We start from the raw sequence: 26,704 nt of genomic DNA, 5'->3' as shown, positions 1-26,704 counted from the left end.
GCCGAATGCTTAATTAGCGAAGCGAGCATTCCGGCCAATTAGGCGGAGAGTCGGATGAAGATGTGACCGCGTAGTCCCCGCTGGGAAAGAAGATCGTGGTGTGCTCGCCCCGCTCCCTCTCTTGACCAAAGACGTTGGAGACGTTGCTTCTTCTTCCTCTTCCCGCGCTCGCTCGCTCGCTCGCTCGCTCAATCTTCCCAACGTTCCGTGGCGCGTAATTGCTGCCTCTTAATTGCGCCGCTGCCAGAAGCTGGCATCCGTCCGCCGCCGCTCGTATAATCGGCGGCCCGGTGTGCATCTTCTTCCCCGCGCGTCTTCTTACGCGTCGCTTCGTGTCGGTGGTTCGCCTCTCCGCCGTGGATAGGCGTTGATTACGTTTGTGGCGCTGGCTTCGATCATGGACGACCGTCGGATGGAGGAGGAGAGTGGAAGAGGTGAAGGAGAGGTGGAAAGAGAGGTTATGTAAAGTAAAGCGGTGTCTCGGTGATGAATTTTCGAGTTTTCGACTCGAGGCGAGTGCAAATTGGTAATTCTAACGCGACTCTGTAACCGTTTATACCTCGGGGGGAGGGGAAAAAATCGCGTAATAAGTTTGAAATTGATTTAAATTTACTCCTCGTTGCAAATCTGTGGGGCAAAAGTGGTGGTTGGTGTGTATTGGAAGGCAAAGCGGAGAAAAAATCGAAGTTGATTGATAAATCGTTCGTTATGATATTGAAAGAAGAAGGGGGAAAAAAAAAATATTAATTACACGTCTTAACCGCGCGAGAGATCGTAAAAATTATTTCGGTAAGTCGACCAGCTTCGGTCGACTCGATTATCCCGCGCGATTATTCCGTGAAACCATCCGGAACAACGTCTACATCAACGTTCAACGTTCCGAGTATTATTGCTTAAAGATTGGAATTAAAATGTCAACGTTGTCGCTTGGAGCGTGGCCGAGATCGGGTATGCCACCCAACATGTTTCTCGCCGCCGAATTTTCGGATAAATCAGCGCCGCGACGAGGGACACGTGAGATTTGTGTAACATTCATCGTGGATCAGTCATCCGTGGATAATAACCCGTGAAGGGGTAGGGAGAAAAATCAATGGCCGATTGATTTATCGCGTGGCAGATCGAGTTGGAACCACCGCCTAGCGCGAGGTGCAATAGTTCGTATCGCGGACACGTAGGCAGCCGTGGACGAGGAGGTAAGGGTCGGTAGTCGAGTTTAAATTATGGTTTAAAACGCGGCGTATGCTAATCGAAATTGATAAAATGGCAGCCGACCGGCCGTAAATCCCGACCGGTGGTGGTGGAGGACCTTCCTCTCGCCATTTCGACCTCTTGCGAAACCTCTTGAAAGCCTTCGTATCTCGTCTCTTTTGCGCGATCGAGCGAAACGACGATGACGCGAGCAAAGTGGACGAAGAAAAATCGTATGCGTTATCCTCTAAGAGGAAGAATTTTATTCTAAGCTTGGGAAAAATCGCGTTCGAGGAATGGATACGATTTTTTTGACTCGAGCGGAGATGACGAGGCGAGGAAGAGGATTCGAAAGCGACTCGATGGTTTATCGGACAAGTTTCGGTTGGGATCGATGCGAGGAGGTGTTGTGGATACTTAAATTATCATTGGGAAACGCGTTCGTTAAAATTCCTTCGAGACGAGAATATCGTGGCTTCGAATTTCTCTCGACCGAGGAAGGAATTCGTGCTCACCAGTTAGATCGAGGTATTGTTAACCTATATCGATAAATTTAAACGGTTACTCTTGGACGGAATATTTACTTTCTTTGTTTTCAAGTTTTCGATAGTTCTCGAAAGTGAAAACGCGTAATAATTTTACGCCTTTTACTATTCGTTATGGATAAAAATATTTCGAAACGAAAGACGAGCAAGCTTATCGATCGAAGAGGAGAATCGGAAGAGATGGAAATACGCTTGCGAGAAAGAAACGTTCGATCTCTGTTTCTCAAGATATCCTTGAAAGGAGACGGCTGGTTGCACGAGGGTTACTGCACCGCGAGGGAAAGCGGGAGGACCGGACGTTGGTAGCCGAAGAGTAGCCCCTGTGGTAGCAGCGGAGTGGTAGCCCAAGGCTACTAGAAGATTGCCGGCAGACAGGTGGGTGAGGCGAAGGATGGCCGAGGTAAAAGGCGGAGGAGAGAGAGAGGATGGTGTTATATCCCTCCACTTTCCACTCCTCTCCTCTCCTCTCCTTTGTCCTCGTCTTCTTCATCATCATCATCATCATCTTCCTCCTCTTCTTCTTCCTCCTCCTCCTCCTCCTCCTGAGTGGTGGTGGTTCTCCTTTCGGGGCCCCTTTTCTCCAACTCCACTTAGCCGCACGCGAGACTTCCACCTCGAATAGAAGCATCCTCTCCTTCGTCCTTCCTCTTTTTCTTTTTCCTTCTCTCCTCCGCGCCGCGACTCGGGGGCCTGGGGGCGCGAGAAAACTATATACGAAGGCGCACAGGGTTGCGGAGGAGGAGGAGAAAAAGAAAGGGAGCATTAACCATGGATTTATTCGAACGGGAAGCTCCGAAATTGCCCGATTACGGTATTACGCGCGGAGGATAGAGAGAAGAAAGAGGATGGGGGGACGAAGGAAGGACGGATGATGGAGGCGAAAAAAGAGAGTGACGGGGGGGGGGGGGGGAAGGGCCCAGTTGTAAAACCGACGTTTGCGAGAGGGACGTAGGCGATGCACCGAGAGCAATCGACCGACTCCTCTCGGCGCGCTGGAGCCGTTCCTCTTTTGAGGGTGGCAATTTGCGGTAATATCGCGAACGACGAGGTAGCGCCCATAATGGGGCCCCAGGGCCCCCTCGCTCCAGCCTGTAACTCGGCCCCTCGTAACTCCCCGCCCCTCCTCCCCGCCCCTCCCGAGGGGAACCTGCTTTTCGATGACAACCGATCACGATCGCACCCGTTTTGCAAAAAGAAAAAAAAGAAAATATCCCTCCTGTCTTTTCACCTCGTTTCTCTTTTTCTTTTTTTTTTTTTTTTTTTTTTCGCCCATATACTTCACTAACTATCCAACAGTTTTACTCTCGCTTACTGTAGAATAGAAATTTTATTAAATCGTGGTTGTTGTTTATGATCGTGAAACGAGGAGATGGATTGGCGAGCGTTATAAAATATACGTCGTCACGAATTCGTGGTGGTTTAATAAGAAGCGATCGTTGGAGCGATCGACACGGTTGGATGGAGGAGGAGGCGGCGAACGGTGGACAGTGGCAATTATCGGGGTTCTCGCGAGAGAATTCTAATCGTTGCACGACGAAAGGAATCGTTTGTTTCTGCATCGCGGGCTCGTCCTGGAAGTCTCAACCTGTTCGCGTGAGACGGTATCGCGGGCAGCCTTGCCCTCAGCTATACCACGCTCCGTATATAAACTCTCCTTCGAACGGGTTCTTCTTCCCCTCTTCGCCTTCGTTGTTGCTCGCCGCGGAGAAGTCTTACTTTACCGTGTCCGACCCGGACTATCCGCATCGGGAATCGAGCGCATATACTCGTCCCTTTCATTCATGATCCTCTCTATACGCTTGCCCTCCTCCTCCTCCTCATAATTTATACGTCGTTAAACCTTCCTTTTTTTCTTCTTCCTCTTCTTCTTCTTCTTCTTCTTCTTCCTTAACATTTTTAATAGAATTTCTTCTTTTACGACGAAGAAACGAGAAACAAAATTTCTTCCTCTTCATTCTCGTAGAATTTTACGTTTTTGTTCGCGTATTGCATATAAAACGCATACCATGGCCTATTAGATGATCTGATTGTTTGGGTTAATTGAAAGGAGTCTTCTTTCTCCTCGTGAAAGCTCGATTTTATTTATAACCGTAACGAGCATTCGGGAAAAATCGAGATATGGAATAGGATGAGCGAGATAATCGAAGGAAGCGAAGCAGAGAAAATTGTTCTCGTATCACCAGTTTTACGATTGCTTAATTAATCGTGCATCCTAATAGGCCGCCGCCCATTAAGCTCCCGTCATTTTCGCTTCTTCTCGTCGTACGTAATGCCTGTCGTTGCTCTCTATCTATCTATCTCGAGGTTTAATTGCCGGCATAGAGCTCGTGCCTCGCGGCTACCGAGTACAAGTGAATCACCATCGTCGAAAGAGCAGCTCTCTTTCGTTTATCCATCGCTTCGAAACGAGAGATAGATAGAGAGAGAGAGAGAGAGGCTACTCTCGTACGGAACGAATAATCGGACCAGTTTCGATCACGATACGCCTCGATCGAGGAGGAAACGTATCGAGAGTCAGATAAACGTAACCGCAAGGATGGTATTGGAAAAAGGTATGAAAAAAAATGGTCGATCCTTTTCTGGCGGGGGATTCCTCGAAAATTTATTTCGAAAGAAACTTCCTTTCTCTTTTCTTCTTCGTCCAATATAAAATAATATTCGAAAAGTGGAGGAGGAAACGCGAGAGTTTCGAGGTCAAGGGTAAATTCCAGCGCGATATCCTGGAGATATCGGTGGCCCTTGCGGAAACCCCATACATAGGCGGAACACCCGGCGGCGAAAACATCTTGCTGAAGACATTACTTATGGCGGTAATCGGGCTCTCGGCCGCTAAGAGGTGATAAATTCAACGGGGCTCGCATCTGAGTGGCTCGCGTGAACGTACGGCAAGCAATGGTTAACTTATGGCTGGATTCCCTGACGGACGATTCGAACGTTCGTTCCGTCTTTCCACTTCTCTGCTTTGTTTTGATCGTGAATACGCACGGATGGATAAAATCGGTGCGCGAAAATTATTTGTTTGAATCGAATATTCCCGATATCGTTCGAGTTATTGCATTGGATTACAGTAGTTTTTCAAATACTGAGAAGAGAAGTTGAAAAGAAAACCCGATGAAAAGCCGGTTTATCAGAGGGAACCGGTATATAAGTGTAGATTGTACAATAACAGATGATATTAATATGTAAAACTGTTAAACGCTTTCCTTTTTTCTTTTCTTTTCTTTTTTTTTTTTTTTTTTTTTTTTTTCCACTCGTGATGTTGAAACTCGACACTTGCAAATCAACGGGTACAGTTTCGCGGGATTATTTTTTAATGCCATTAATGCATAGTTTTGCTGTACACACATTGCGAGCAGGCGGTCGTGAATATCTATAATTTGCCTCGTGTGTTTGAAATAGCTGCGAGACTGATTAATGAACCGTTTTATCGAAATTAAATTTCAGAAGTAGCGAAGTCGAAATCGGAATCGTGTGTTTCCCCATTCGAATGAATGTTAATTTATGCGCGTATTGAACGTATATCGATGAAAAGATAAAACATTGTAGGACGTTCGATTTCTTAACACCTTCACTTTCACTTTTTTCCCCTTTTTCCTTTTCGCAAAAAAAAAAAAAAAAAAAAGTAGTAACAAACGTTCGTTTCATTTCGTTCCAACTCGAAAATCTAATCAATTTCCATCCAACTTATTCACGCTCGTACACTCTGCTCGCGATGCACGCGAGGGGAAAGCGCAAGAAACGATTTCATCTAGCGGCCATGATCCATCCACCCCCGCAGTCGTGTATCCTAAAACGGGAGCTGTCCATCGTTGGCGCGATTAATCTTGGTCGTAAAGGCACGAGCGTTATCGAGCATCCAGCTAGGTAGCCGAGAGGTGTTTCGTGCCGATCCGCCGCTAAGATACAGCTCGCCACTGCCTAGACACGCGGTGGATATCTCCGGTAGGCGTGATAGACCGTGGCCGTTACGCTCTCGCCAGACGTTAGGGGCCCTCGGCTACCGGACGGCTCCCTGTCCCTGCGCTTCCGTGTTTCCAAGTTCCCGGAAAACGGCCAGTTTACGGCCGCGATTCCACGAGTTATTTCGCGGAGGGAAGACGATCCCGTTTCCTCGAAAAACTTCCTCTACTTCCCCTTCACGATTCTTATTAACTCGCCTCTGTATACATACCACTCGACCAACTTGTGCATATTCATATTGATCCCGAAAGCGGCGTCGAACGGAGAAGAAGAAGAAGAAGAAGAAGAAGAAGGCGTTCCTTTCTTGCGAGAGATAGAGAGAGAGATTCTCGCGTCGGAGAAGACATGATTGATAAGACGGGCACGTTGGAACGATGGACGGGCGGAAAAAGTGGCGGTGGGAAATTAAGCGAGAGGCGGAAGGAGAGGAAGAGAGAGAGAGAGAGCGGAAGGATGGAAACAGGTAGCGAGCCGCTTGCGCCTCGTATCGGGCCCCTTTGTCATTGTCAATATTGCCGGAGGAGGCAAAGATTATCTGGTGACTGATGGCCCATTCGCGTACCCGTTCGATCTATGGTGCATCCATGCGAATGGATCGGAACCGACGCGACGATCGATCGACCGATTCATCCTCCCTTCTTCCTTTTCCATACCTCCGCGAGGTATTCCCCTCCCGTATCACGGCGGTGGCCAACCCTTCCTCCCTCCATTCCCTTTTACGTACCCCGTCCATCTTATCTCCCAACCTAGCCCCCTTCCTCCTCCTCCTCCTCCTTCCCATCAACGTGTATCGTATTGTTTCGAGATTAAAGATAACGAGATGCCTCTCGAGCGAAGGGCCCAGAGTTATGGTGATTGTCGGATGCGCGGCGCGGCCCTTTTATTTTCGATCGATACACCGCGTGCGTGTGTCGATCGGGGACAGAGGAGGAGGAGGAGGAGACGCGTGAACGACCTCCGCCGGTATGATCGGATACTATTCCGTATCGAACGTTTTCTAATTTTCCTGCATTACGAAAGATTTCGATGTGTGTGTATATATATATATATACGATTAAACGAAAGTTCGTTTCTGCCTTCATTTTAGTCGGAATGATGGTGTTCGATCGGTTAGGATCGAGGAGGGATCGGTAAGTGTAAAAATACGCGAGTCACGGTGAGAAAGAATATATATGTATGGTTGCGCCAATGGGAAATGGGGGACGATAATTCGCCGTGAATCGAAGAAAATCGTCGTTCAATGCCGTCACGTAGAGTTCTCGGGGCGGCGATCTCGTACCGATTGCCAACGATTTGCCTCTCGTTTCGAGGGTCGAGGCCCCCGGCTCGTGACCCTTCGATTTCGCGGATTATTACGCTGCTCCTTTATCAAACGTGACGAACGTGATCGAATTCGATCCCTCCCTCCCTCTTCCCCCAAAATGGCTATCTCGCGCAACCACGTTCCCCTAGGATGATCCACCACGGCCTTTACAACTCGCGATGATTCCAGTGAACAAGGCCTTTACACGAGGATTAACGGTAGCCGAGTTTATTCGATCGATCAAAATCGAAGCGAAAAGGACCCCGAGAAGAGGAGAACATATATATATATAACACAGGATGTTTATAAAAAGAGAATGGATGAAAAAAGTTCATATACAGCATGTATCCGATAAGGCTCAATCAACGAGTTGTTGCAAGCATTTTAAGTTTGTAGTTAGATAGAGCGAGAAACACCTCGCGGGTTTGGATGCGTGGCAATATCTTATTGCACAAGTGGTTATTTTTTATTTTCAATGTAATTTAATATACCACGAATTTTTTTCATCGTCTGGAATCCACCCTCCAAAGATGTTCCGCATTTTTATAAACACCTTGTATATATATATATATATACGTCGAAGAGGCATCAGGAAGGAGCATCTATTCGTGGTGGGTCCCACGTTCCTGTCCAAATCGTCACGTCGCTAACGGTTACCCGTGTTACTAGTGTTACCGATTACCGATACGGATCTCCTGCTCCTCTCTCCCTCCTCCGCCTCTCGCACGAGCCCTATTCGGATATCTCCTCGTTCGCTCTTCTTCGGATCTGTGAGCCAGATGACATGTTGTAGCCGCATAATGGGCTACGTTAGGGGAATAAATTACACGATACACGGGTAAGGCCCCCTCGAGGAGCCTCCACGTTCTCCACGACCGGCCCCCCACTCCCTCCCCGTTTACAAATATATTTGTCCACCGTGACTGATGCTCGTCAATTAGAGCGAAACTCTCCTCTCCTCGTTCGTTCGATAGATAGACGGGGAACGGGCCATCTTCGTGATGCCATTTTCCTGTCCTCCTATCGAGGGATTATCGTCGAGATTTTACTTCGATTTGTCAAACAGTGACAGTGGGAAAAAAGGGGGAAGGTAAAACTCTTAACCTTAACTCTTTAACTATATAGTCGACTATAGTCGGTCTGCATAAGATGTATAAGAGATCGAACATCGATATTTTGTTTCTATCATCAATTTTTTTTCTTTTTAATAAGAATTGCGAGGCGATCTTTTTCGAGCACCGTGCGCATTTTTGGCGGAGAGGTAGCGAAAGGGTTAAATCGTTTCGAGGGTGGAAGAGGATCGGAGGAGCCATTTGAACGGAGGAATGCAAAGCGACGATTGACGGCGTTCTTTCGAAGGCTCCACCCTTGTTCCCTTTGCGCGCTGGTTTGGCGCCGGTTCAAACGGTCTCTTCGAGACCATTTGGAAACCCGATTCATTGTCTCGCCCACGTGCACAGCTACAATGTTTCTCTCCGCTTAAAATTCGACTCGATTTAATTACGAACCGGCCAATATTGTCGTTTATCACGTAACGAATAACCGGTTGATCGATTTGCAATAAAAGCTAACTGGTTAATTATCGAAGACGAGCGAACGAGCGACAGTTTACAAGCTCTTTTCTACGATATCAGCTTAAATTTCCATCCAATTTTGATTTTCAATTAAAAATAACACCTCGACACCTCTCTGTGTCCATCCTTGCCTCGTTGCAACTGGTTACCTGGATAAAATGACCAATCGCGAACGATTTAGAACGATCTCGCTCTTATCGCGATGGATCGATCCTGGAATTCGATCTTGGATCTAGGATCTAGGGAAGGAAGGAGAGGAAAAGTGGCGGGGATGGAAAAAAAAGATGAGGATAAAAATACTCTTATATAATTTCGCGCCGATCGACAGGTGGTGGACAATTGGCAGCGGGGAAGAGGCGTACGTATTACAGAAAGCAGGATTACGATCGGCCGCTACTTTTAACCGGTAATCGCTCCGGGGTAAGATCGCCTTTATCTGAGATGCGTGCGCACACTCCTCCTCGTCGTTTCGAAATTTCGATTATCACGTTAAATTTTTTTTTTGTCACGACGAGTCTCCAACTCGAATCGAGTCGATTCGAAAGCGAAAGAAAGAGGGGAGGTGAGAGGGGAATAGAGGAAGAAGTTAATTAAGCCGCGAAGGGAATTGAGACGGTGTTGGGTGTGTGGCGGAGGCTCGATTCGGGATGATGTATGAGCCTCGGCAGAGAGCTCGAGAGAGAGAGAGAGAGAGGAAAGAAGAAAAAGAAAGGGAGCGCGAAAGAAGAAGGCAGAAATGTCCTCCCGATTCGGTAAACTTTGACCCGCGAGCGAGCTCGATTCTCGACAGTGATGTATCGCATCCTGTCGTTGACCCGTATTCCTCGAGCGAGATTTCTTCTTCTTCTTCTTCTTCTTTCCTCCACCTCTTCTTCATCCTTGGACTCTCGTGGTGGAGAGAGTTCATTTTTGCCTTTTTCTTTTTGCTCTCGCCACTTCTCTCCTCGAGCCAGTGCGGAGAGTGCACTGACTCATTGTCAGAAGGAGCGTGTGTGCTTAGTCAGTGGCTGGCATGCGTGCACGAAGAAGACGAGGAGAACGGCGGAGAGGAAGAAACTATCATAATAGAGGGAGTCAGTGTGGCGAGGCGTAGGCGCTTGTTCCTCCGTTCTTCTCTCTCTCTCTCTCTCTCTCTCTCCCATCTTTCCGTCCTCCGTTGCTTCTTCATTCTTCTTCCATCCGTCTTCCTTCGTTTCGTTGTCGCCGCTAATCTCTCCCCTCCCCTCCTCTACTTCTTTGTTCGCTCGCCTCGTTTCGAAGGACGGTTGCGAGGGCGAAAATAACGGAGAAAAATAGAGAGAGAGAGAGAGAGAGGACTCGATTCCATCCGTTCACCGAAGTTGGATCGAGTCGAAATCGACTAAATATAAGCGAGCCCCTTTCGTTTTCTTCGCCGCGTTGCGATTACAGAGGAGAGAGAGAATTCGGGCGTCGTCGTGTTTGAAACGATTCGAGACGACACGTCACGCGTTCTTCCAATCCTTTAACGTTCTTTTTACGGGGAGCTTTTACGAGCTTTTCTTCTCTCGCCACGACACACTATTACATTTGACTGTCTGGAGATCGATCCTTCCTTTGCGACTCGATACAGATATTATTATTCCCTGATGATATGTATATATATATATATATTCAACAGGGTTTCTTTCCTCTCTCTCTTTTTCCAAGTTGGTCGATGATCGAACGGTTAAACGGTAGTAACGAGTGAGAAAGTGAGACGTTAAACGGTGGGGAGAGTGGAAGAGGTGCATTAAGAGGTTGCCGATACGCTTCCTGAGAAACAATGGCGCGATAACTCATAATAGCGTCGGGTATTATATGGTATTGATAGAACGGCCGGCCGCGCACCCCATGAATGCCAATGAGAACGATGGGGAACAATGGGCCGGGCGTAGGTAATACCTTCGTGATCCGTATTCTTTCCTTCGTTGATTTAAGCCGCCTTTTATAGAGTCGTGCTCCCGGCACCGCGATGCTACCATCCCACCTGTCATCAGTATTCATTGAAATTGTTTTCGCCAAGTTTGCTGCCCTTGGCGGCAAACGGGTGGATAACTCGCGGATGGAACGAGTCAAATTCGATACGCCCTCGTTCGCGCCATCTCTTGAAAAGGGAAGTACTACGGTCGAATCGGGGGGGGAGGGGGGGAAGTGAAAAGCGTTAACGCGTATGGTCGAGGCAACGTCGAGCGTGCGAGCGATGTCAGGGGAACCGCGACAACTCTAACAACGCGGAAATTACGTGAACCTTGGCCACCGAGGAGGGACGACGCATTATGCATAAACATCTGTCGTTATCTCGGCGAGCGAAACGAGTGATGTATAGGGGAGAGGGGAGAGGGAAAGATAGACGGTCGTAAGCGACAACCGAAGGGGGAAGAGTGGAGGGAGGGTGTGGAAAAATGGTCACGCACACTGTTCGAAACTACGCGGCACACGCAACGTGACTTTTTCAATCGTGCCAGTACACTTGTTACGTATCCTCCTCCGGTGGTGCTACCAGCGATGAAACACGGCGATTCGCAATTTTATATCAGCTCCGAGATAAAGAACACGTTCATGACGATGGATGAAAAGGGTGGTGATATCCATTCCAATGATGGAGGTCTTAGAATGATTATAAAATTATAAAATCGATTAAACGACGCACGGTGGTTCGAATGATGGGTATATATAACATTTGCATTAGAGTTTTAAATCCTCTTTTTAAACGTTTAAACAAAATTAAACAAAATACAGACAACTAGTCGGATAATGATTTGTCGATTATGATTTTTATACGTTTCACGCGATAAAAGTGAAATATTTGGTTCGCAGAACTATATTAAAATTAATTTGTTCGCCAACTAGAGGATTTTTTAATTGGTACTAATATACGCATTTCCATCATTCATTTCATTTATCATATTTTGGAGAAATATAACATTTTCGTTTTCTTCACTTTTCTCGCTATGTTTTCTTGCAATGCTAATTAAACGCAATCTTAATTTTTTTTTATATATTCAGCTAATCACAATAAGTTAAATCTATCCATATAAGCTGAAAAAAAATAATTTCCTCTTACCATTCGTGCGACGCGAGGAGGAGGATACGAAAAAATAAGTAAAAAAGAAAACTTACAGACTCGCCTACACGTGCGGTTATAGTTTATATAGCTCTCTCTCTCTCTCTCTCTCTCTGTCTCTCTTTCTCCCTCCCTCTATACGTTTAACGCGTCTTCCCGCGATCGCCCGTTTCGCCACTGCTCCTACCACTACACCACGAGCCGAGGACAATCGCGTTTGCGGTGTATCTTTATACACCGACGGCGGTAATACAATTTGCGACGCATACGACGCGGCGCTCGCATCGGCCACCGTTTCGCATTCGTGCCCTTTTCTTTTCCCCGTCTCGGCCACCGTTGCGGTTCGCTCGGATGGAAAACGCGCTTTTACCTCTCTCTCCCCCTCTTCTCTCCTCTTCCCCCGTGAGTTCTGGGACGTGACAAGCGTTGAGGAATCGTTGTCGTTCGTATGAGTATGTCCAAACGACTCTCTCGCGACGGGCGCAGAGCGACGAGCTGCTGCTGCTTCGCCTACGATGTCGCACGTGTCGAGGAGACGACGAGGTTCTCACGCGGCCGGTTGAGAAGAAGGCGGAGATTTCTTCATTCGCGTTGTTGTCTCTGACAACAACGGGGGAGTATATATTCCGAGGAGGTAATTTAGACGTTGGACTGTCGGACATTGTTTTCGCAGCGCCACCGCGCGGGGAATAACATTCTCAACGATCGTTAGTAGGGAAACGTATTTGTTGTGTCGTGTATCGCGTATCGAAGCACGTGTTAAATTAATATAGACGAGACAGACTAGTTCGAAGTTTTATTATCGTTATATAAAAAAAATACGGGAAGAGATTAAAATTTTCAGGTAAGAAGTGGATAAGGATTCAAGATACGCGTCCTTTCTACATTCTTCTAAATTGTATATGCTTTTCAAACAGCGATTCGATATACACAAGATACGAAGAATAGCATCTCTTATACACATATAGACTCAACTGAATTAAAAATTATTCCTTTCTTACATGGTCGTTCGAAATTATTTCGAAATTAAAATTTTTTCCTACTCTTACAATAAAGTTTGAACGAGTTTGTTATTCTGGAAGAACATCACGCTTACAAAGATCTAAATGACACATCTAAATTCATCTCAAAAATCTTTCTCGATCTTTCGTTTAACTTTAACAAACTTTAACTTTTATTTTCGATCGATCGAATAACGCGTATACACCGGAATATTCCACTTGGTTGGTGTAGCAATTTCGCTCATCCATCCTTCGAATCTTCATCTCAAGATCTCTGCTGCTTCCCTCCGATACGAGCGAGGGGAGAAAGAAGAAGAAAAGAAAGAATTGCCGCGGCATCGGGCGTGACTTTTCGCGGTTGCAGCTGAATTACACGCGGCACACGCGGCGGTTACAATTTTCCTATTACATAGTGGCCGGCGTCGCAGGAGCCCGCAGTGATAGATAGATCGGCCGATAAAGTGATTCGCGGATAAGTAAATTGATACGTGAGCGGGCAGATAAAGAAAAGATAATAAGGGATAGGTATTCGTACGCGCTCGGTAATGATCCCCAGTCTTCGGTGTAGTGGCGCTGTTGGCGGCGTAGAACGAAAATTATAAGCGGCCGCTAGGGTTCGATGCACCGTAACGCGTCGTTTTAACTTATTACCCCGAGACAAAGGGTGTTGTTGGACCGGTGACCGGCCGAGTATTTCGCGTCACGTGATTTATTGGATTTTATTATTAATTTCCATCGCGGGAGAGATACTCGTTGCTCTCGTCATCTAGGTATAATTGTACAGATGGTAGGAGGAAGATCTTCGGTGATAGTTCTCAGTATCTTTCGTATTTTCTAGTTGCAAAAAAAAATCTCCAACTTCGTTCAGTTTTGATTTAGATATCTAGAATAAGTTTGCGTGAGACAATTTACGTTAACCGAAAAAAAAATCATCCTTTTCCATTGGCTTTCATTGTCCATCTTAAATAACGTGTCTCACGGATAACATAAAATGACTTTATACACAAATTAATTTACAAAAACATATTTTAATAATTTATTTTTATCTTTAAAAATATGATTTTCTAATATTAATTTCTGTATTTTTTTTTTTGTATGTGTGACAATTTATAAAGCATTACAATAATAAATTGTGTTTCACGATTTCCACCTGGTTTCGGTAAAAATAAATCTTACGATCTTTCTCTGTTCCCTGTTACAATCACATCCATTTAATCGAATTTCATCATAATTAGTGATTGACGTCGAAGCTCGATCTCGCGATCGTTTAAAATCTTCTCAAGCGTTCTTTCGTTCTTCTGCAACATTTCCTATTCACAAATCAATATTGCGCTCTTAATTAAAGATAACGAAATCTACCATAAATAAAAATCGTCTCGCCACAAAAATTGCCGCGTGAAGTGGTGCCGCACAGTGTTCGAACAATGTATTAAAAATTCATTTTCAGCAACGTTAAAATTTTAAACGTTTACAGAGTAAAGAAGATATATTTCAATATTTCAATAATTGAGAAATAATTTTATTTTTCTTTTTATTTCATTTTAAGTTATATTATACGCTTCGTTTTTCTATACATACTATTTGCATATTTACATATTTTTTAATCTATCGATTACTCGCACTTACTTTTTTATTATTTAAACGATGTTAATTTTTATTATATACACGTTCAGTTATATTTATATACATCTTAACGAAATAACAAATTGTAATTGTAGAAAAATTTCGAGCCGTGATCGTGAGTCGCCTCTCGAGCGCGCAAAGGAAGTTTCAAAAAGTGAAAAGAGAGAAAGCATCGTACGACGATCTCGCGAATTCGTGCGAATAATAAGCAAACACGGAATTATTATCGAAAAGGTAGGAGGGGGGTCCCCTTGTAATTCTCTCGTTAATTTCGGATCGGCGCGGAACGCCCACGCCGAGAGGAGAGAAGCGGGGAGAGCCGACGCGGCGTCCCGCGGCGACTTTAACGAGACAATCGTTGCACACAGAGCAAAGTTCGACTCCTACGCGCTACATGGGAGCTACGTGGTTGCGGAGTCGGTGGTGGTGGCGTGTCGCGGCCGGCCGTGTACGCAATTTGTCTCGTCCTCGGATAATTACGCCATTATGCCAACCTTCCTGCCCCTCCTCGCCCCTACCTCCCTCGCTTGCACAGCGGTGATTCGCTCTACTCGTGGAGAGTAGCGTGGTAAGTAGCGTCGAAGAATTGGAAAAAAGAAAAGAAGTGGAAATAAATACCGTATTCTTTGCGATGCGAAAATCAACTTTTCCAATTACTTCTCGAGATATTTAGAAGATATTTCGCCAATAGATGGTACAAACACGTCGAAGAATTGGAAAAAAGAAAAGGAATGAAAATAAAAACCGTATTCGTCGCGTTGTAATTGTCTTTATTCTTTGCAATGCGAAAATCAACTTGTCCAATGCTTCTCGAATCACGAGATATTTAGAAGATATTTCGCCAATGAATAGAAGCGTGGATGGATTGGAAAGAATAAAAATAAAAACCATATTCGTCGCATTCGTTGTAATTATTTCAATGCGAAAATCAACTACGTTCAATTGCAGAAGATACTGGGTGGATCGAGATTAATCATTAGCGAGAGAATTACCTTATAGAAGCGAACCTGGCTTCCCTCGTGATCCCTCGTTCCTTCCTCCTTCTCCTCTTCTTCTCCTTTTCGTTCTCTTTGGCCGCTCGTGGTCCCAAGGATCACGAATTGTCGCGTGGTACGCGACGTGGCTATCTTAATTAATACGAGAACCACTTAACGTAGCGCTGATTTATACCATCCGGCTGGAATGGAAGGCTTCTCATCCTCCCCTCGTTCCTCGCTCTCCCCCGGAGGACAGCCACTTATCGGAGCCACGGGTCTCTTCTCACCTACGTGAGCTTATCTCGTGGGATGTTTCTCGCCCGCCATTTCGATCCCCGCATTTACCAGCCGCGTGCCAACGCTCGTCCAAATAGAGGAATCGGCGTCGCCGGTGGCTTCCAATCCTATTTTGATGGATCCTTCGCCCGCCTTTCTCGCGTAACGATAGCAGCGTGCATTATAGATGTACACCGGTTCCGGATAAACCGTTGAAAAATATTAAAATATATATATAATATATGATCGATAGATAAGAGATTAACACGTTCTCGAAATAATATCCTCTAAATCGACTTCGATCGAATAAGAATCGTTACGCTTCTATCCGAAATTCGTATTTTACAAGGCGGTGCAAGGAAGGATCAAACGCTTTGGCGGGATCAAAGGAAGCCGTTGTCACAGGATGCGCACAATGGCGAATCTCGTAACTCGCGATATCCTGCCACCATTAGGCCCCGGGGGTATCGGTCATAATTTTACGAGGTGTTAAAACCGGGTGCGCGAAGGGATATCGAGGCGATGGCGCGACGATGACAGGTAAACGTGATCGTAAAATCCGTCGGACAGAGTCGTATAAAATCGTGTAGGGACGTCTTTATTAGATGGGAGAAGAGGGGGTGTTGCGTGGGCCAGTTAGTAGAGGAGTATATATATATATATACATCTCTCTCTCTGTTTTCGTGTTCCCTCGCGGGTAAACAGCGAACGTAAAATTGGAGAAACAGGGACTATATCGATGTTCATCGTAACGACGTCGCTTGTCGTCCGGTTTGTCGGTGGATTTGTTAACAGACCGCTGACGTACGTGTATTTTATCCCGTTTACGAGTGGCTTTACTATCCGCTCCTGTAAACCGATTTATTGCGGTTTTCAATTTATACGGAATACGGCGGGCCGCGTCGAGTTGTCGTCCGAGTTTGCGGCCGACAAGCGGTCTCGCATAAATCAACGAGCCGTCGAATCTTGCTCTCCATCGTTCAAACGAGGCCGGTGGAGACGGCAGGGAAATTATCTCGGTTCGCGTTTCTTTTCTTTTCAACGTCTCTCTTTTTCCCTCGATCGATCAAATTAACAAAAATATCGACGAATTAGGAGATAATAACTCCTAACGTTTGAACGAGATCTCTCTTTCCAAAAGTAAAGGTAAGAAAAGTAAAGAAGAGATTCGAGTAATAACCTTGAACTTCCAGTTTAGTCGAAAATTATTCGAAAGGAGGTAATGATCTCTTACGAGGGTATCGATGATGAGAAATGTTTGTGGAAAAAGGCAAGACGGGTGAAAAGAGAGAGAATTGCGAGGATCGCTCGTAAATGCAGTTTTTGCAGGGAGCAATTACGCGAAAGAGGAGAACGTTAATTTCGCCGAGATTCGGCGCAATACGTCATGGCATTAGGCGCGGTATCTGGTGTAATTAGGGGATTACCACATTTCGCCAATTACCACGACCTGTGCGGCGAACCACCACGCCGGGATTTATAGTTCCCCTGGGACCGAACAAGGTTTCGGGGTCCGACGACTGGTCATACGGCGCGCGTCATCTCGTCCCCTTCGAGGAGAGATTCTTCCGCAGTGATATTGCACGCCTGTTGTCTTGTTATACGCGCTCCTTTCTTGGGCGCGAGCGATTTGAAAAATTGTGCAACGTTAGAAAAGGAAGAATCGAATTCCCCGAGGCTTATAAACACGTCGTTAATTAAACGAATTACCGAATTATTCCCCTTTTGAATAGTTGTTCAAACTTGCGGCTGTTTATTCCTCGAATCTGGTTCAATGTTACAAATTCGAAATGACCCATCCTCGAGCCTCTCTCTCTCTTTCGAGAGGATAAAATTTGACGAGCTAATTTCGAAGAATCTGGTGTATTCGGCATCGAGTAGCACCACTCGTGCCGTGGTTAATGGAAATTTACCATCCGACGTTTTGGCGCAATTTGTCAAAGGTGGGGGGGGGAGGGCGGTTGGCGAGATATATATATGGAAGGAAGGGGGGGTAGGCACGAAGGAGAGAGAGCGGTAACACGCGATTACTAATCGCGGTATCGCCTGTACCCCAGGGGTCGTGGGGATGACCAACGACGTATGTACATTATTCGTAGAGAGGGCCGAAATGCACGAAATCTCCCTCCCCAGCCGCGTGAGATACGAGCGGACGTTTCCACTTCTTGGAAGCGAGGGGTCGACGCGCCGCCCGGCGAACCGCGGGGATCCTCGCCCACGCGCCCGCCCCACAAACCTGAGAAATCGAAACGAGCAGAATCACGCAGCAACTGTATACTGTACAGTTGGAGCTGTACAGGTGGAGCCGCGATTTCGCTTTCGACGCGATCAAAAAAAAGTGATCCTCTCGCAAACGCGTCGTTTTGTGAACGAGTGAAAATTTCCTCCTCCCCGATGGTCGACTGGACAACACAATGGAACCGATCTTTGTTTAACGTTGCGCAATAAACTTTTATCGCGTATGTAATACAGCGGATAGCCGTGCCTCGCCTTTTAACACCGATTGTTTTATCGCGGGGAACCGGTTAGTTTATCCGGAGAGATAAAAATTATCCCCACGACTACTACCGGGGTGGGGTGGGGGGGGAAGGGGTAAAAAATTGATTCGTCGTTAACAACGAATGAAGAAAAGGAGAAGGGAGGAAGAGATGGAAAGGAGAGGAGAGGAAGGGAGGGGAGAAAGAGCGTAAAGTATATATATATACGTAGAACGATGTTACAATGTTCACGATCAATTTCGAAAATTAATTTACAACTTCCTGTGGCTTTTGTGGATTATACTGTGCGGGGAATCGGGGAAGAGAGTTTCGTGGCTTTGAATCGCGCAAATAGACACGTTTACTCGGGGCAGGCCTCGTTATTTGCGAAAACCCCTTATTAAAGGCTCTAAAGATCGGCGAGCACGCATTAAACCGGTGCCTCCGAACTGTTCCCGCGATTATCGTCTCGTCCTTCCGTCGAGAAAGCAGGCCTCACTTCCAGTTCCCTCTTCCCTGCGAAACTCCGGCAGCTCTGCCGGGGATCGAATCCTCGACCTCTCCACAAGATTAATTAAATACCAAAGTCTGTCTCGGCAAAGTTTTCCCGATAGCCTCGAACACAATTTCAAACAGGTTTTAACTCTAACCAAACTGGACGGATATTTAATATTTCTCATTACGAATTAGGCTTTATGAAACTCTAATAATCATCGGTAGCTAGCTTCTATTTCGACGAATCCATCGAATTTTCTTCCTACGAATTTTCTTTCTAGAAACCATCGCTCGCATCTTAATGTCGTCGATCTTTTTCGAAAAATTCACGATTCTTTCCTGAGAGGAAAGAGAATCCTTTAAAGAAAGGGGGGGGGGGGAGAAACAAATGGCGCGGATGCTCGTGGCGCGCGAAGAGCATCGGTTCGAAGGGATTCGAAGGGAAATTAAACGCGGCCAACGTAGAGGAACGTTTAACGGTGGATTCCTCCTCGAGGCGAACTCGAGGATCCGGCAAAAAATCGTTTGGATTTCATTCCCGCACCCGGAAGAGACGAGAGAGTTTCGTTAAGGTTAATATGGATGAGCTCCATCTGCGGGACGGGAAGAATTTATGCTCGATGGGTTTCATTGAAATTGAAATCAACGAAACGACATACGGTCACGGTCGGGAAGAGGATGGATTAAATTGAAACCACCCAGGCAGATCCAAAATTTACTTTCGTATGTACCACCTAATTTGATCCTTCTCGAGAGAATCTCTTCGAAAATTTGTGTCACACCGACGTGCTACGTGTCGAAGTATGTGGTGCACCACACAAATTCCTGGATCAAATTCCTTGAAGGGAAAAGGGGGGCAAGTCGTAAAGAAACGGATTGTTAACGTGGTTGCGATCCACGATATATTCCTCCTTTCGAAGGCAATTTTTCCACAAAGGAAAAGAGAGAGAGAGGGAGACTCTTTTTTAACGAGGGACGAAACGTATTTGATTGTATTTACGTTACGAGAATCCGCCAATTCCAATACTAACAGGATCCAACGAGAAGAAAGAGTCTCACCTCGCCAATTTATCAATTCGATCACGCGATATCTCTTAGCCGAGAAAGAAGATCCCTTAGGAAGAGAGACAGAGAGAGACTCAAGCGCGAGAAGGTGGCGAAGCCTTATTAAGGCGAGGGTGAGACTCGTGATGGGTGGAATGGAAGGCGCCAACAATGCCGAGCAACTGTCAAGAGGAGGAAAGCGTGGAGGACACCGCGTTAACGACTCGCCGCCATGTAGGGCCACGCGTCCATTTCCCTACTGCGAGAGAAAGAAAGAATCCCTCGAGGATTAAAGAAAGAAGAGAGGGAAGTAGACGGAAGAAGGAGAGAGAGAGAGAGAGAGAAGAAGAGGGGGAAGAGAAACGAGCCCTACGAAGTATCCTTCGTTGGAGCGAGCGTCGGCATGCAAAACGGGCGTTGCCGGGTCCGAGGCGAACGACAGAACAGTAGGTCCGTCCAGCACACGCTCCCAACACTGCTGCTGGAATTCCTCCAGTTTCCTTCTCTTTTAACCTGTAAACCTCTACTCTCCTCTAATAACCACCACCACCGTCGACAACTCGGTGGAGTCGTTCAACTCGTTGGAGAAACGGCCGATACGAATCTTTGGAAAGGAAGCAGTTGGCGTGTCACCGGGGGATCCGATCCCCCCTTCAGATACCATTCTCTCCGACGAAAATTAGAAGCCGCTTATCCAGCCTTGCCTAAACTATTCCCTTCCCACGATCGAAAATTATCGACCGGTCGTTTTAGGTAAGATTACGACGAAAAGAAATCCATCTTCTGCACACCCGGGATAGTTAATGCGTTAATGGCAAGTGTATGTACACCCGGGGCGAATAGACTCGGTGTCCCATAAGTCTTGGGTCGTACAAGAGGAACGGGCTCGGCGGTAAGTAATAACCATCGAGGCCACGAGTTTCCGGGGAGCCGAAATGCACGGAACGATCGTTATCTCGCCACGCGGAATCGATATCAACCGGACCGGTACCGTACGTTAACGTTGCGGTGCACGCCAAGGGTATACGCGGCCGGTGTATACCGGTGCCCAATAAATAATCGCGCGTGTATATACACGCCTGGATATACGCGTACAACGTACTCGAGTGCGTAATAATCGTCTTATATAACGGAGGGATAACCGCTCCCAACTAGAACGATCTTTTTCGATGGTAGCTGTTCCTCATCGTATGTATCCTCCTTTCTCTGTTTTTAGATTCGTTCTTTCGTGCGCACGGATCTAGACGTATATATGATAAAGAAAATTTAAAATCGTTTCATTAAAATGTTTCTTTCTTTCTACGAAATTGGATAATTGACGGGTAAAATCATTAATCTAAATAAAAATAATAAATCGTTTGAATCGAATAATTTGTCTTTTGAAGTAATTTTAAATTAGGATTGATCGTGATTGAATCTTGGTAAAAATAAATAATTGAACGATAAATAATTATCGAGCGAAAGATGAAATGTTTGAAAATTTAGTCAGAAATGAATCATTAAAATAAATAAAGAATCATTTGATCGATATTGTTTATGGAATCAATAGTTCGTTTCGATAGTTAAAACCAGATAAAACGTTCATAGACTCGCGCTTCCCTTCCAATTACCCAGAAGACCTCGAAATGCCGTCCCCTTTCAAATTCGAAACGAACCATCCCAACGACGAAACGACAAGTGGCGAGAGAGAAACACTCGATCCCTCGGCCCTCATTACCATAACAATCCTCTTGCAGACGTAGCAACCGACAAGGCAATTAATGCGCGTATCCCCTCCATCCAACCCCCGCTCGAGATGGTCCTCCCCCCTCTCCCTCCCCGCCTGAGTCGCCGCCCGCATAAATCTATGAACCAACCGCGCGTGATTCCGCGCGAGATTTATACGCGAGCCGATGCTAATCCCCCGTGCGTGTACCGCGCGCGCCTCGACAAGCTGCAACGCCGCCGAACGACGGACGAATGCTGAACTAAATGCCGTGGAGGAAGAGTAAGGGGAGGAAAAGTTGGCGGTCGTAAAGTGCGGCGATTTGAACCGAGAGGGCAGAAAGGAAAGGGAGGGGAGGGGATAGTAACGAAGGGGAATAATGAATTTCGCCAAACGATCTCGTAAACACTTGCTAGCCTAGCTTTCCAGCCGAGTAAGAAATCTTCTCCCGCTGGCGTGACAGCGACGAATTTGTCGCCGCTTGGAATCGAAGAGGATTGATTTGATAACAATGTATTCTGTTATTTTTCTTTTCCCTCCAATGATCCGTTATCCAGAAAGAAAAGCGGGAAGGATGAAATCTTGGGGAAGGGTTGGAGACGATGGTCGTTTTGGCGAAAGGCGAGGAGGAGCGCGTGCAGGTGCGCGATAAGATGATAAATTTGTGGAAACGTTGCCGCGTTTCTTATACCTCGGAAACCTCGTAAAGCTGGTATTTAGAGTTAGAACACCGGCGATGGGAAACGGCACGGATGCTCACCTCGACCGTTCGTTCCTCTGACCACCTGCAGTAGTGGTAAGGGCCCGGCTCTAAGTGGGCGGCGGTTGAAATATTATAAGCATAACCCCATAAATAAGATAAACCGTTGCGCTTATATAAAAGGTAGCAACGTAGCAGTAGCCTCTATAATAACTCGCGATAGATTAATCTTCTTTTATACATGGTCGTTTACCAATGTTACCATTATCGCGATACAACGATGCGTTGATAAACAAATCTACAACGTTCGAAGGAAGCGTGGAGATCCTGCTTTAAATCCGGATTTTCCACTCGCGTTTAACCGTCGCACCAACGATAACATCGTTTTCGAATAATATTGCATTCGACAATGTTTATTTGCGATTGATTTTTTTAGAATATCTTCGCGAATAGCTTCTCTAAACTCTTTACGTGATAATCTTGGGGAAGAATAATATACTGTCGAGTGGATTTTCGTGATCTTAGTCCGATGATTTGATGATCGTAATAATTCGGAACATTATTTTCAATTGAAGAAATTAATTACTTCTATTCGTAAAGAAATCGATGTTCGAAGAGGGAAGGAAAGCAGTGATGAAGATAGAGATGAAGCGAGAGGTGTGAAAACAAGAATAATAGTGAAAGACAATTCGCTATAGCACAAACCTAGGATACAAGAAACAACGACGTAGAGTTTAATATTCGACAAATTTTCTTTCTTTACACGTATAAATATATATCAAAATATAAAATATCATAATATAAAAGTTTTTAATCAAAACTATATTTGTATGTATGAAATCATTTTAGATTAAGATATTCATCGAACGTACGGGAAATCGTCTCGATTCGGCCGAGCCGAAAAATGTTCGAAAAATTCATATTTAACTTCTGTAGAATATCGCAAATTGAGTTGCATAAAGTGTTAAAAACGTAAAAGTTTTATATATTCGCCTGATCATCAATTCGTCTCGAGTTCTATCGAGCAAAAAAAGCGCGAATTAAGTCGACAAATTGGCGAGGAGGAAGTAACCTTCGCCTCTTTAACATGTGATAGAACGTGTTGGCTGGCGATTTTATCGAAAAATGCAGCATATCGACACGAGGGAACCGTCCGTTACTGGCATTCCATCCACGCGAATGGCCCCTAGTCGAGAAGTGAACGCGCCACCGGCAGGCGTTTTAAGGCCGTCGCGGCGTAGGAATGAATTCGTCTTGGGGGGAATTTCCTGGTAGGAGCGTAGGAGTCCGAGAATGGCGGTGAAAGTCCATCGGGTTACGCCGCCGCTTCTACATCCCGATTGATCGATTTCTAATCGATACTCCATAACACCGTCGTCGATATCGATCCCAATGGAATTCAGGGTGTATTAACTTTAACTCTCGGCCATCATTCCGTCCGCTATGACAACTCGAGATGTTTGGTTTTTTAAAATATCGCTTCATTAGAGTAGATTCCTAAATCTTGTAGAGCGTGGAATAATATACCGTCGAATGGTTAGATTTTTTTTATCTGAAATTAGATCGAACTATATTTTCGGCGTCGTTTTACAGTTTTTGTGGCGGTAGAAATGTTATTTTTAAAGTTTTTATAAGCATGGAATATGGTTACGAGAATTTATAATATAAATTAGTTCACAGTGAAGATGAGTTTGATTTTATTAAGTAACGAAATTATTTCTATTCGTTAAGAAATAGAGAGAAGGAGAATAGTGATAAAAGTAGAGACGTGGTATAAGAAGATGAAAAATAAGAATAATAGACGGTGAATGTGAGAGCCCGATTATTAAAATCACAAAACAACAATATAGACTCGACAATACTCGACAAATGTTCTTTCTTTACACGTAAAGATACGCAAAATATTAAAATGTAAAAGTTTCACACGCGTGAAATCATTTCAAGTTAGTTAAGAGATTCATCCTATCGCATTTCGAAAATTTGCAAAACGTTTCGCGAACATCTGTCCGAGAAAAGAAGAGACGAAACGATCTCATCCTGAAATTGTTGTCCTCGATTTCGATCCCTCGATCGCGAGAGGGGAAACGAAGGAACCTCGAAGCCCACTCGCGGATGAGAAGGCGGGCGTCGTAATTCGTGGCTAATCGCCACGTGCGCACGGTGTGGGTGGCGGCACACCGCGGGAGAATGTCAGTGAAAGTCTATCTCGCCGATAGTTCCTACGATGATTGCCGTCCCACGCGTGTTCTCGGTGTGTCGGCCGCCACGACGACCGCTTCCTGATGAAGCGAACGACCCATTCGACACCGAAGCAGGGAGGGGTGTTGGAAGGGGAGATACGATGACTTGAACGCGGTAAATGCCGCTTCGTAAATGTCCTATCTTGTGTCGCGAAACGTGCCTCGTAAATTTTTGATTTAGATGGGTTTCGTTTCTCTCTTACGATCGGTTAAATATTATCGATCTCCAAGCTTTATCGACGCAACGAAATGAAAGAGGGGATTCGCGGCCGAAGTCTTCTAGAGGGAAGAAGAGAAGAAGAAGAAGAAGAATCGATTGTAGAGAAAAAAAAAAAAAAAAAAAACTTTGCCCGATGATAGCGGTTGTCTTATGCGAATACATAATACAAGGCTTCGAAAAATTAGCAACAATGGGCCACAAAGCTTTTCTTCCTCCGCCTTATGTTCATTGTATATCCATCCACGGACGGATTACCATACGGACTTAAGAATGAGTTTGCCTCGAGTCAATTACATCTTGCTTCGACGAACGGATTGCTCTGTGGCCTACATATCGTGTACTACGATTCCCTCTTCGCCAATACGATTCGAAACGATCCATTTCTATCCAACTCGAGTTGTCTGTTATCTGTTCGAGTTTTAATTATTGTCGATTGCACCGATTTTCCTTCGATCAACTCTAAACTTTTCCTCAAAGCGTCGATAACTTGATACGTTTCAGTCGCGACATAACTCAACGAGACTCGGACGAGATCGTGTTCAAACTTTTTCATATATTTAAACACGTTTAAAATTCATCATATCGCTATCGAACTTACTTTACCTAAAAAAATACACGCAATATATTTTTCACTATTTATTTTTCTCCTTTCCAAGAAATATTTGACGCGGTAGGAATACAAGAACCATCTAGATAGGTTAAATGATGATCGAATTCGAAAGCAGGCCTCCCCCCCTGCGGGGGCGTGTTAAGGAATTAGCGCAATTGGCAAGGCTCGGTCGTATAAATAGACGCGTATCGGTAGATACAACAAAGGGATGCCATGCGAAACGGCCGTGCCCATGGCTGGAGCGGCGTGCACGCGTGCTCACGCCCGCGATTATGCTGGGGGGGTTGCACGGTTGGGCAGCAGTAGGCAGCGAAGGTGGGCAGGGTCAGGAATTCCTAGGCGTGCGAGAGTGTCTGCCCGGAAACGAGGGAGAGAGCTTTCTCGAGGCCGTTCACCAACGGCCGCAAGGACGTTGTTGCCTCTCGTTGAAGAGGACTCCCCGGCGAGAGGAGGCTGCCAACATCCTTTCTTCTCTCGTCCAATTGCACGGAGGGGGAGAAGGTAATTTTAGATCGTTAGGAGGAGGAATCTGTCTTATTCCCGATTATCCCGTTGGATGGATAGGTGGACGTGAAAATTACGAATAAAATTGCTGCCTTCGACATCCCGTTCCTTCGAAACCAACGTTGGCCGTTTAGTTTACAATTAATCTTTTGCATTCGAACGATGACGATGTTCGAGGCTTGATTTTTTTTTTTTTTTTTTGGAATATTCGTGAATAGCTTTCCTTTTTTATCGTGTTGTAATCTTGTAAAAGCGAATAGAATAATGTAATGTCGAATTTTTAAGCTAGATTTTCTCACTTCAAATTAGATCGCGGATCGCATCTTAGCCCGAGTCTTTTTAGAGTCTTGGCAATAGGAATGTTATTTTCAAAGCGTTCGAGTTTTCTAAGTGCGATGATCGAGCGAGGAATTTGATTTTTCGAAATTGCTTCTAGTCGTGAAGAAATTGTGTGATGAATATAGAGGCGAGAAACAAGAGTAATGGTGAAAGAACATATCGAACATAAACATCGAAATATAAGAGTTTTATATACGTTTAATTACGCGTGTGAAATCATTTTGATCTTGATGGGGAAAAAAGGCCTCTACTGGTCGTAATTTAAAAGTTTTATTGAAATTCCCTGCTCGAGTGGAATGTATTTCTCACGAGGCATCGATACGAAAAGGGCAATTGTTATTTTATACGAGATAAGAGGGGAGGGGAGTGAATTTCTGACGAAGGTTAACGAGTCTTTTGTCTAAGTTTCTAGATCCGGCGTTAGCTTGTAAAATATACATCGTGCGGTGGACATATTTTAGGGAAGCGTCGGAACGATGTCGAGAAAGCGAGGCGAGACCTTCGGGGCCCTTTTCTTCTCTACACGTGTAAGCGTATAACGTTATACCGTGAAGTCGCGCCGAGCGATAACGCGTCTCCGATACCAATCTAGCATGACGCATCGCGTCCTCCCGGAGAATTATGTTGCTCCCAGGTATTTATTGCCAACGGTATGTCCGCGGCAAATCCAAAGAGAACGCCGTCTCCGCGAAGGAACGAGAAAAGCCGAATTCTATCCAAATTTTTTTCTATCTCCCCTTCCCAGATTTATCACAGATTGAAATCTGTGATCCTTTACGCGCGATCAAATTGACGAATCAAATTCGTGAAGGATGGATCGACGATACTTTTGCTCGTTTCGTACAAATCTTGTCTTAAA

The 26,704-nt window shown here is 45.4% G+C and overlaps 1 long non-coding RNA gene across 1 annotated transcript; it reads left to right on the top strand.

Annotated features, from left to right (window-relative positions):
* Positions 1 to 1,267: 1,267 nt before the first annotated feature.
* LOC147656879 (uncharacterized) lies at positions 1,268 to 15,159 on the top strand. The gene is made up of 5 exons (XR_015293747.1): positions 1,268 to 1,716; positions 1,789 to 2,108; positions 14,354 to 14,492; positions 14,627 to 14,826; positions 14,950 to 15,159. It is a non-coding gene; the product is annotated as an uncharacterized LOC147656879 (long non-coding RNA).
* Positions 15,160 to 26,704: the final 11,545 nt, after the last annotated feature.

The sequence above is a fragment of the Apis florea genome, unplaced genomic scaffold (assembly GCF_048593485.1).
Source record: "Apis florea isolate Af1SG1 unplaced genomic scaffold, ASM4859348v1 contig_3496_pilon, whole genome shotgun sequence".
In the NCBI taxonomy this organism is placed as follows: domain Eukaryota; kingdom Metazoa; phylum Arthropoda; class Insecta; order Hymenoptera; family Apidae; genus Apis; species Apis florea.
The sequence above is the reverse complement of the archived record's forward strand: the minus strand, read 5'-3'. Positions and strand labels throughout refer to the sequence as shown.